This window comes from Coffea arabica, chromosome 11e (assembly GCF_036785885.1).
Source record: "Coffea arabica cultivar ET-39 chromosome 11e, Coffea Arabica ET-39 HiFi, whole genome shotgun sequence".
NCBI lineage: Eukaryota > Viridiplantae > Streptophyta > Magnoliopsida > Gentianales > Rubiaceae > Coffea > Coffea arabica.
Genome location: NC_092331.1, coordinates 12,342,152 through 12,354,879, shown reverse-complemented (window position 1 = coordinate 12,354,879; position 12,728 = coordinate 12,342,152).

Here is a 12,728-nt window from a genome sequence, read left to right as displayed (position 1 = left end):
CAATACTCACGATTGGGATTGTGAGTATATCTACTCAGTCTACATACAGCATATGCTATATCCGGTCTAGTGAAATTCATCAGATGCATCAGACTTCCAATGATCTGAGCATATTTAGACTGAGCAATTTGGTCGCCATTATTTTTCTTTAATTGAGTGTTAGCGTCATAAGGAGTACTCACAGGTGTCATATCATAATTTTCAAACTTCCTAAGAAGTCTCTCTGTATAATGTTCTTGTGACAACATTATACCATCACCTCTCCTTATGATTTTAACACCCAATATCATTTTGGCTTCACCCAAATCTTTCATATTAAAATTAGAAGACAAAAATTATTTAGTACTATTTACAATACTTAGACTGGTACAAAATATAAGCATGTCATCTACATACAAACTGATTATCACATATTGATCATTCATAACTTTGACATATACACATTTATCCACTTCTACAGATGAGAATCCATCTTTCATCAATACTTGATCAAATTTCTCATGCCACTGTTTAGGAGCTTGTTTTAGGCCATAAAGAGATTTAATTAGTTTACAAACCTTATTTTCTTGTCCAGATACAATACATCCCTCAGGTTGAAACATATAAATTTCTTCTTCTAAATCACCATTTAAAAAGCATGTTTTGACATCCATTTGATGAATAATAAGTTTATGGATAGAAGCTAAAGCAAATAAAACTCGAATAGACGCAATTCTTGTTACTAGTGCAAATGTATCAAAATAGTCAATATTTTGTTTTTGAGAAAATCCTTTTGCTACTAAACGAGCTTTGTACTTTTCTATAGAGCCATCAGAGTTATATTTTCTTTTAAAAATCCATTTGCAACCAATAGGTTTTGCACCAGGAGGTAAGTCCACCAAAATCCAAGTTTTATTTGACAAGATAGAATCAATTTCAGATTTAATTGCTTCTTTCCAAAATTTACAATCAGGGGAAGAAATAGCATCCAAGTATGTTAAAGGATCATTATCAACAAGAAAAGTTTGAAAATCATTTCCATAAGAAAATTCTTTTCTTGGCCTTTTACTCCTTCTTAATTCCTCATTCGGAATTATTTCTCTATTTATTTCAACAGGTACATCAGAAATTTTACTAGACAATGGAAAAATATGTTCAAAGAATTCAGCATTCTTTGTCTCAATAATTGTATTACAATCAAGCACATCACTTTTTAAAACAAGAAATCTATAAACAACACTATGTTCAGCATATCCAATAAACATACAATCAGAAGTTTTAGAACCTAATTTTCTTTTCTTAGGTTCAGGCAACAATACTTTAGCAAGACACCCCCATACTTTTAAATATTTCAAATTAGGTTTATAATTTTTCCATAACTCATAAGGGGTTTTGCCAGTTTTCTTATGAGGTATCCTATTTTGTAAGTGACATGCAGATAAAATAGCTTCTCCCCATAAATTATCAGGAGCATGAGAGCTAACTAACATAGAATTCATCATTTCTTTTAATGTTCTATTTTTCCTTTCAGCTACTCCATTAGATTCTAGTGAGTATGGTGGTGTTATTTCATGTATAATGCCTTCACGTTCACAGAAATTATCTAAGGCTAAATATTCACCTCCTCTATCCGATCTAATTCTTTTTATCCTTTTATTAAGTTGATTTTCTACTTCAGTCTTGTAAGATAAAAAAGCATTATGAGTATCATCTTTATTTCTAAGTAGATAAAGCTTAGTGTATCTAGAGTAATCATCTATAAAGGTAACATAATATTTTTCCCACCTCTAGTCATAGTTTGTTTTAAGTCACCTAAATCTGTATGAATTAAACTTAACAGTTCAGTTTCTCTTTGGACAGATATACAACTTCTCTTTGTTAATTTTGCTTCTGCACATATCTCACATTTATCCATTTTATCATTAACACCAGAAATCAGGCCACAAGATTGCATTTTCTTTATATAACTCATATTAACATGTCCTAATCTTGCATGCCATAAAGAAATTGAATCAATAATATAAGCAGAAGAAGAAGCATTCTCATTGATCACATTGGAAATGTTAAGTACAAAGAGTCCCTGATTACAATAGCCCTTGCCCACAAATACATTATTTTTGGTCATTATAATCTTTCCAAATTCAAATGACACTTTCACTCCAACTTTTCCTAACAATGCTACGAAAACCAGATTTGCCCGAATGTTGGGCACATGCAGTACATCATTGAGAGCCAAAGTTTTTCCTGAAGTGAGTTTCAAGAATACTTTGCCCTTACCCAGAACATTAGCAGTTCGTGAGTCACCAAGGTAGACTACTTCCTCATTATCCCCTATAGGAGTATAGGAGGAAAATGCTTCTCGATTTGCACATATGTGCCGAGTAGCCCCAGAGTCTACCACCCATTCTTTGACATTAGCTGCAATGTTCACTTGAGAGATGACAGCAGCAATTATATCATCTCCTTCGGTTAAGTGCACCTTAGGAGGATTACCATTTGCTTTGTCACCTTTATTAAGTCTGCATTGGACTGCATAATGTCCTGGTTTTCCACAATAAAAGCAATTGCATTTCTTCTTCTTAAAGTTGGGATTGTTAGGCTTGAAATTAAAATTTTTGGGCTTGTAATTCTGGGATTTATTGGCGTACCTTTTATTATTGCTTTGCACCAGATTGACTTTGTAAGCCATCTCCTTTGCCTTGGTAGCTCTCAACTCCCTTTTGCTTGAATCCTCAACGAGGATGTGCTTCACGAGCTCATCCATGGTATAATTTTTCTTCTTGTGTTTCAAGTTGTTTTTATAGTCGGCCCATGACTCAGGTAACTTTTCAATCAGCATGCCTGCAGTGAATTTCTCAGGAAGATTGATGTCTTCATTTTTCAAGTCCTCTAGCAACATTTGATATTCGGTGATTTGAATTTTCATGTGAGACCCCGTAAATTTTCTCATTTTCTAGGTTTTATTCTATTTAATTGCATGCTTTTCTGTATTTTCTTTATTAGAAAAATTTTCCAGATAATTTTTATGAGTAAATATAGTTTTTAGATGATTTTTCTAATCTCGGTTAGTTTTTGAGAAATTAAGAGCGTATACCGGGCATGGGACCCGCTAGTGCGGAAAGTTCGGTAAAATTCGGCCAGTTAGGTTAAGTGCTGGATACCAGGTTTATTTTAGCAGGTGTTAAGAGATAACTAGAGGATACTAATGAATTGGTGTGAGAGGGAAAAAAGGATAGCCATGCATTTAATGAAATTGATAAGTGTCACTTAGTGATTAACCTTTGGACTTTGACCAAAAATCATCTTTATTTTCAAGCTTCTTGGCCGGCTCTCTTCAAGAGAAAAAGAAGAAAAACTCTCTCAACTTTCTTGCTCCAACCTTGCTCAATCCAACAAACCAACCGTTTAATCTTGACTTTCCTCCATAAAAACCCTTAGCTTAGTGATTGTGAGGTGATTTGTGAAGCTGTTTGGAAGGCTAATGACGGGTATTTTACATACGTGCAAGCTAAAAAATACCGAATTACACCCGTTCACTGCAAGTATACAGATCAACTAGTAGTTTAGGGTATATATCGGGTCGATCCCACAGGGAAGAGTGAACAATTACCGGTATTACTAAAGTTTCTTTATTATTTAGACTATCAATTAATGATAAGAAATTTAACCTACTGCACTTATACAAGAAATTAACAAATAAAAGCTCCTTAGGTTGTGGTATCCCTAACTACTCATGCAAGTGTTATATTTGGATCATTGAATACTACATCTAGGCTAATTATGGTGTAATTTCCTTATGCATTTGAATCCTACTTTCGTAGTGAATCAATTATACTTATAACTAATCCATACCTATTCTCATGGTTATGAAATTAGCTACAAGTTCATTTCTTCAGTGAAATTACATGAAATGAATCACTAAAAACCACATAGGTGCACCTCTACTCTCGTGAGTGTACTCCCTATGTTTAGCACTTCTTGAACTAATGTTAAATCTCAATTTTCATTGCAGAAATAACACCTTAGATAATCAGAATTAATGGTACCAGATTAATCATGATTTCAAGAGCTAAAGTGCTAAATAACTTGCTCAAATCATAGCAGTTAAATAGCCAAATAATAAACACTAACAATTATAGAAAGTTCAACCAAACCCAAGGTATAAACTTTAAAGACACATAAATAACATAAATTCCAGAACTTGTATATTAACTATATTTAAGAATCCAATACAAAAGATAAAGAGTTGGAGAAGAGATAACCCATGTCACTTGAGCTTCAACTTCTCTTTCTTCATCTCCATTTTCATCCTAATCTAGCCATTATACAAGAATGGATGAACTACACTTACTACACTATCCTACACTAAGGAAATGGAAGAACTACATTTCTGCACTCTTCAAGCTTCTCCCGTATATTTCCCCTTTTTCAGACCACCCAAAATGTCTCTGCATATAAACTGCTTAAGAGCTCCATTTTTCCAAGTCAATTTCCACATTTTGATTCCCAAATCTCAACTTTGTTAGGATAGTCAATAACAAATGTTTTTGACTTGAAAATAAGCCACCTTGTCTGCCCTTTTGTCTTCTGAAGCATGTGCACCGAATTCTCTTGCAACTTATAGCTGGAAAGTGGTATGAACACAAGAGAATTGACTGAGCAAATTGCAGAATTTCGGCCAGAAAACGCGCCTTTACAAAACGCGTCTAAAACTCGCGTTTTGTGCACTCGCATTTTCACTTTGTCCTTACTTCAACTGCGATTTTCTCCATGATGCAGGCCGAACTGGCTTTTGTGCAAAACACCAAAGTTGTAGATCTTTGAGTTAGCTTTCGAATGCTTTAAGAATCATCCAAATCGGAGCTTTGTAGACTGAGATATGATCAAAATACTAAACACTGGTCGGAACTCTGTTTTCCACTTTGGACAGCTGAGTTGAATTTCGGTATTTCAACTTTTGGACTATGAAAACGGATGAATTGGACTTTGATGTCTTCATACCAAATGTATATATATCTCTTAGCTTCAAAATGGTACTAAGATCACCTTGATCTGATCATTGTAGCTCCTGATATAGTCAAAATACGAAAATGTGTCTGAGTTGTCAAAGCTGACTTTTCTTGATTTTTGTCCTCAAATTGCATTTCTTCCTTTTACACTTCATATTTTATTTTCCTCACTTTAATCCATCTTCAATCATCCAAATATCTTCTCAATGCACTTCATTTGATGATTGAATCATTAAACCTACAAAATATGAAGTTTTTCCCATAAAAATCCATAAAATGCAATATTTAGCCACTTTAACATAAAATGTAGATTTTAACCAAAACCTTAGTTATTTTAGTTATAAAACTAAATAATCAAACCAAAATTAACTAATAAAACACACTAAAAATACGTAAAATAAACCCTTGTCAGCTAAGGTGCTAAGTTGTCTCCCTTCATTGGTTGCTAGGTGAGTAGCTAAGGAACCTCTCTTTTATGCCTAAGAATGTTAAATTTGTGGCTTGTCGTAGTCTAAGAGGTGATTTTGTGGGTTATTTCATGATTTTGGTTGAGATTGATGAATTTTTTCTATTTATTCATGATTTTTCTGTTTTCATATGTTTAATTTTGGTTGGCCATGAATGATGGTTGGAAATGATCTAGAATGAAGTTAGAATGCGTAAGTTGTGGCTAATTGCGGAAAATTTCAGCTTTGGAAGGAAATTTCGGAATTAGGGTTTAAATTAACCTCATTCTGCCCGGTACTGTTTCCCCTAGTTAGAGGCCGAATTAGCCTTGGGTTAAAACATAAAAGTTGTATAGAATGCTATTTTATAGTTGCCTAAAAAATTTCAGCTCAATCGGAGTAGCATATCCTATGAAAAGACCGAAATACCCCTGCTGCCCTGTTTCTGTCCGAAACTGCTAATCCGCTTCTGTAATTGGTTAGTTTGACCGGGAATACTGCTGATTTGGTTGTCGATGTCTTCTTAAGAAATATAGCTTGGTATCTTACTTTCGGATGGCTTTGGAATCACCTCGTTTGGACTTCGGTAGCCTGAGTTACGGTCATTTAACCAGAATGCGGTTAGCTAACCTGTTTATACGGTTCTGGTTTGGTACATTGAAATTTTGACCTAGTTGCACTACAAACTGGATTGAGTGGCCTTCCTCAACATTTTAGCCCTTTCTGTTAGCTTCGAAATGGTGTATATTACACCTCCATCCGGTAATCGTAGTGCCGGTTGTGTCCAATACGCTAAACGACATCAAAACTGTTTTTGGGTTTTCGGGCTTAACTTTCATTTCCGGACTTTCCCTAGCTTACTTTGGTACCTATACGTTCTAATGGAGCCTTATTTTTGGTAGTATGTGGATTTGATTTATGACTCGTATTCGAGTCTCATTGTGCTTATTTGAATGTTTTAGGGCGTGACGGTGGTTCAAGACGCTCTTTGGGCGGAAGTGTATGAAATATCATTTACTTACTTGGTGAGTGTATTACTCACTTGCTTGTTACTATGTGGCTTTGATATACTTGAAATTGATGCTTTGAATGTTTATTGCACCGTTGACATAGATTGAAGTGAGGGTGTACTTGATCACTCTCACCCTTTATGTCCAAAATGACTGTTTACTGTGTTACTTGAATGGTATATAATATACGGGATTTGGTGTCGTATGGACGAGTATCCAACGGCCATTACTGTTACTACTGAGCTCAACCCCATTAGTAGTCGATTGAATCGAGCCGGCGAGGGCTTGGTCGTGAAAATTGACGAGCCATGGGGACTGTTATGTGGAATCTTGTAGTATGAGACTCTCGATTCCGGTATACTCAAGTATTACCAAATTGATACTGTTTGGAGTTCGGGCCATGTAGGGGTATGTTGGGTGGAAGGAATGGAAGTAAAGTGGAGTCTACGTTTGGTTACTCTTTAAAACATTGACGGAGGGTCAATGAGGTCCGATCAAGTATGCAAGCGAGGAAAAGAGGCTCTTGAGAGCCGTCCGTATCCTTTTACCAATTCTATTAATGTGTGATCATGGCTTACTTCTTTATTAAGTGAATTGGGGTGAAAAGCTATATACTTATATGAACTTTGTTGCTTGAGTGATAGTATCTCACTGGGCGTAAGCTCACTCTATTCCTTTTATTTTTCTTACAGGAATTTGAATACTTTTGGAATGGCTTTGATAGTTGGTTGCCGAGTTGAGCTAGTTGTGAATACATTTTGAGTAGCTCCTCAATGAATGAAACCCTAGATGTATTTTGATCTGTTCCCTCTTTTGAATTGTAAGATTGAACTCGTACATGTGTAAATGAGCTTGGTAACTTTGGTATTCTATTTTGGCTTGTAAATGCTTAATTTCAAGGTATATATGTTTGATTGGTGTTTAGTTGGATTTTGGACGGATTCGGTTTTTAAACGGCAAAAGAAAAAAGTTGGCGGGAATGGACTGGGTCGAAACTGGCCGGATTGCCTTGGAAAAAAAAAAAAGAATCCGGCCTTTTGATCTCCGGCCGGTAATCCGGCCGGATTCTGCCGTGCCTGGAACTATTCATGTCGGCTCCGATTTTTCGTTTGTTTTATTTTGTGATTTTGGCTTGTCCGAGCACGCTTTTACTTTTCCGGAACGCTTTCGATCGCGTGTAACTGCTCGTTAGTCCTGGCGAGAGTTGGGCAAGCAGTCCGCTAACCCCTTTGGTTTGCCTTAGGGGAAAGTGGGGCTGTTACAGGTCATCTCCTTGTCATCAGTCATTTGCCATTGGTTGTATTTTCCTACGACGAATTTTTGCTTGGTTGCATCTTCGGCAGTAAACTTTGTTACCAAGGCTTCCCAAATTGCGTTGGCTTCTTTGCTGCTATAGTAGACGTCAAATAATTCATTAGAGAGTGTTTGAAGGATAGTGTGTCGACATACCTTATTGGCATATTGGCATGCTTCTTGAGTCTTGGCATCCACAGTTGCAGAAGGTTGAGATTCAGTGAGCGCATAAGCTACTCCATGGATGTCAAGTAGAGAGTGCACACGTTCTTACCATCTTTTAAAATTTTCATTGGCAAAAATTTCAATTTTGGATACATCCGGAAAAGGCTTGGCGAATGGTAGTGCCACTGCAACAGTTGCTGATGAAGGCTGTGAGGTGCTAACATTGTCAGATGCCATAGTTTCTTAGATTGTAGCAAAAATGGCGAACCGTGTTAACACGAAAATACAAATAAATTGAACAAGCTTGAGTCGTGTTTGAAGAACACTGTCCTAAGAAACTATTTCAGGGGTATGAAATGTTTCCCCAGGATTAAACAAGCCTTCCTCTTCTATAAAGAGGGAATTAGAACCAGCTAATTTTAGTCCAACGGTAAGAGAGAGAGAGAGAGAGGAGAAGAGAGAGCAGAGAGTAGAAGTGAGAATTAGAGTGTGTGTAGTGCCTGCAAAATGAATCTGCCCGAGGCCTCTATTTATAGCCTCTGTAATGGTTTTAATCGTTAGTAAAAGATAGATATTATCTCTTTGTTTGTTTAGAAAAATCAGGACACGTGCAATTTCAAAGCCTTTGGAAATAGTCAAACAAACTTCAAGGAACGTTACAAGCTTTAAACGTCAGAGCCTTTGGAAAGAGTCAAACAAACCAATTCCAAGCTTTAACTTTGTTTGATTGAAAGTTGTGGGATAACATAATGCTCCACGTTTCGGTTTAAACTAGGGCTGCAAACGAATCGAGCCGCTCGCGAGCGGCTCGAGTCAAACTCGAGCTCGAGCTCGAGCTCAGAATATTAAGCTCGTTAGCTCGCGAGCCGGCTCGCGAGCTTGGGTATATATATATATATATATATATATTTTTTTTTTATTTAATAATAAAATTACGTATATTATATATATATTTTTTTTTTATTTTTTATTTTCATAGTAAAATTACGTATATATCCTTAATATTTTATTATTTATTAAGAAAAAAATATTATTTATTTATTTTTTAAAAAATAAAATAATTATTTTTTATTTTTTTCCGAACTCGAGCTCGAGCTCGAGCTCAGCTCGATTTGATTCGAGTCGAGCTCGAGCTCGAAATTTGCCGGCTCGTCGAGCTCGAGCTCGAGCTCGAGCTTGGTAAAATTTAGTCGAGGCTCGGCTCGATTAGCTCAAAGCTCGACTCGGCTCGGCTCGTTTGCAGCCCTAGTTTAAACCCATGTGCATACCAACAACTTTTTCTTATCCGATAGAAACAACCTGATAGAGTATGAAATTGTCAAAGCATGACCATGAGTTTTAAAATAACACGTGTAGTAACAAATCTTTTGAAATATACAACAGTTTGTAGCAGAAGAGTTTACCAATCTGTTTCTTCTAAACTATTCACAGAATTAGTATTTGTCTTTTCTGTATGGATTCCATTGGTTTTGAAGTTTAAAACATTCTTCAATTTCACAGCAATCATAGAAAATTTCTTTTTTTTTGGTACCCTTTATCAAGATTACGGGTTCTTCATAATAAATGATAAATCTACAACAATTACGTTAGTTTAAGTAAAAGAGATGGCACAAGATCAAAAATAAGTTTATGCTTAACAGCGGACGTTATTGAAGTTTTGTATAATAAATTTAAAATCATCTTTAATCAATTGTTGAGTATAATAAATTCAACTAGTTATTTCTAATAAGCACACCGTTGTTTCTTAAATGTTCTAGTATATGTTCATGCATATGTGCTAACTTTTGGCTCATGCTGCTAAGAATAATTGATAACTAATACCATCCATGGAAGTTTTCCTCTTAAACATGCAAATAATTAGTTATTTTGGGAAACTAGATTTTTTTATCAATTAATTGATCAAATTTTTTCCAGCACTTCTAAAATATGGGAACAAAAAATATATAACTAGATCCTGCTCCAGCAAAATCAATATAAGCTGCAAAATAAAAGGCCAGAATCAGGGAAGGATTAGTGGGGTCAAATTTTAGTACAATAAAATTTATTTTTTAAAAAATAAAAACTACTAACACTATATACAAGTTATAATTGTACCCTACGAGTACTTTTTTTTTAAAAATGTTGCAAAATCAATTTATTATCAATTTTGTTAAATACATCTTTTCAATGTGAGTAACTGAACCTCTTGATTTTTTAAAATAATTTGTGAATCACCATCAACTTGATCTTCTATAGGTTTCTTTTGTAAAATTTAATCAACTTGATCTTCTATAGGTTTTTTTTTGTAAAATTTATCTTTACCCTATTGTAAATAAAAATCATAATAACTTAATTTCGTATTATAAATAAAAAGTTTACCATCCACTTGAATAATTCTTGTTTTTGAAGACTTTGAAGTTTGAAAAAAAAAACAATTTGAATATTTGGATTTCTCACTCCACTCTAGAAAGTTCACCCCTTGTATTTGGAAATTTTAGATGAATTTATTCTTGAACTAACTTTCCTAGATAATTGGATATAAATTCAAAATTATTGTGATGGTAAGAATTATGAATTTCCAACTTTTTGGGGTCAATGTATATAAAAAAGAGAATTTGATAAAATATAGTGGGGTTAAATAAGATGTAAATTTAAAATTTTCTAAATTTCCTAAACCTAAGAACTAATTTTTCAAAGTTAAGTGGAATCAATTGATCCCCACTTGCTTGCATGTGGCTCCGCCACTGGCCAGAATCCACGACATCGATGGGGCAAAATTCATTTACCAAGTGGGGGTCAATATAATGTTTAAAGTTTTGCGTCATTATTTCCTTAAGATTATGAATAGAGAGAATGCAATTTGGCTTCCGAATGCTTGAAAATGTGCCAAAACTAATCCCCAATGGTTTGGCCAAACAAATTTGGTCTCCAAAGTTTCTAGTTTAATGTAAACTTAGAACATTATGCAAAATCACAAAAATAAATGGATAAAAAAAACTTGGCATTAGTCAAAAGTTTTGATTTTGCATTTTTTGTCCTTCAAGTTTGAAACTTCTATCAATAAGGTCCTTTGGATTTGAATAAGCATAGTTATGGTCTTAAAATAAAATAAAATATGAATTGAAATACAAAATAAAGATGTGTTCCTAATTCCTCTAAAAAAATCAAATAGCGCTTCATATTTGCACAACACTATCATTTAGCCTAACTAGTGAGGGTAAATACTAGTAGGAAGTGCTTTTAGGGCTATTTGAAAAAATATTTTCTTTCATTTTTTTCGTATCTCAATCTTAGGAGGGGAAGGGGGAATTAGGTCCAAGACTCTAATTCCTTGAGACTCAATTATAGCTATAAGACCAAGGCCTCCTCAGCCAAAAGAATGCATTTGCAAGATGTTTCATAGCCGTATACCTTGTTGGTCTTTTTTTTTTTTTTTCTAAAAATAACTAGAAGTGTTTATTTGACTAGATCTTGAAGTGTAATGATTCCTATGATTCATTATTCTTTGGGAAGAATGAAGAATACAATATTTTAAGCTACTGTAATATCTTTAGCAATGATATTATACTGGTTTTGGTATAATATTGAGAGATAATTGATGAACAATTATTGTAAGTAAGAAACAAAATGCAAGGAAGAATTGACAATTTATTAGAAACGAATATTGACTTCCGCAACTGCTTTGCTAGCTCAAGGAACCAGTTTTGACGGTTGGTTTAGTTGTTCAGTTTTTTTTTTTTTTTTTAAATAGGGATGCCATCCCTTAATTTATTTATAACCGAAAAGAGTACAGCGAATTAGATGAAGGCCAAACCTGACCTCTGTTAAGTAAAAAGGGACAACTAAGGATGAACAATAATACGCACATATGGAAAAATCTGCAAATCTAAACACATAACAGATGAATCGAATGAAATCATCCACATGAGGGTGCCCCACATTTGTGGGATTGTGAGTGAGCATGGGAATTTGGTTTAACATCTTGACGTGTTTGCATTGTTTTACCTGTTTTTGAGAGCTGCTTCCTCGCTTTCTTTGAAATAACTTGGGTAAATTGCTCGTGAACTAGGTTCTGGTCTTGATCTCTGTCTTTATCTCGTTGTGAATTATCTTCTTTTTCTTCATTTTTGTCATCCTTGCATATTGTTCCGTTTTTTGTTACTATCATCTTTCTTTTCATAGTTACTGTAGGCTACCACTAATGTGTGAGAGCCAGTATTTTTTTTTCTCTAGCAAAAATGAGCTTTTCTATTGATCATCAGGAATAAATTACTACTACCAAGGTACATGTACTAACAAAGTTGAGTATTAGGGGCATTATAAATGAGACTATGCAAATATCAAAATCATGTTTCTACCTAATAGATAGGTAGCAATATAAGATGAGTAGAGTAAATAATTGTTTCTTTTCTTATTAAAAATGCTAGTCTAGAATGAGATTGACTATATAATTGATAAGATTTACTTTCACCTTATAAAGAGCATGTTGTTGGTGTGTTGCTATGCATAATTCACATTATGATGGTAAACTATTTTCTTTCACATTGGAGAAGATTATACCTAAAAATAATAATGCTAACAAGATAAATTTGGTGAAAATAATGAGTAGATAAGTCATTGAGTAATTAATTAGTGTCACAAAAATAGTAGTTAACTATTGCTGTGGAAAGCAGCAAAATTTTAGGGTTCATTGAACAAAAGTAGTCGTTAACAATGAAAAGCGCCCAATCCGTATATCACTTAATTCAATGAATAATATCTCATTTGCATAAGAATTTGGAAAAAAAATGATGACCTAATTAAGCAAGCAATGCACCTAGTTGTACATTTAAAGTTTTTAACCAGAA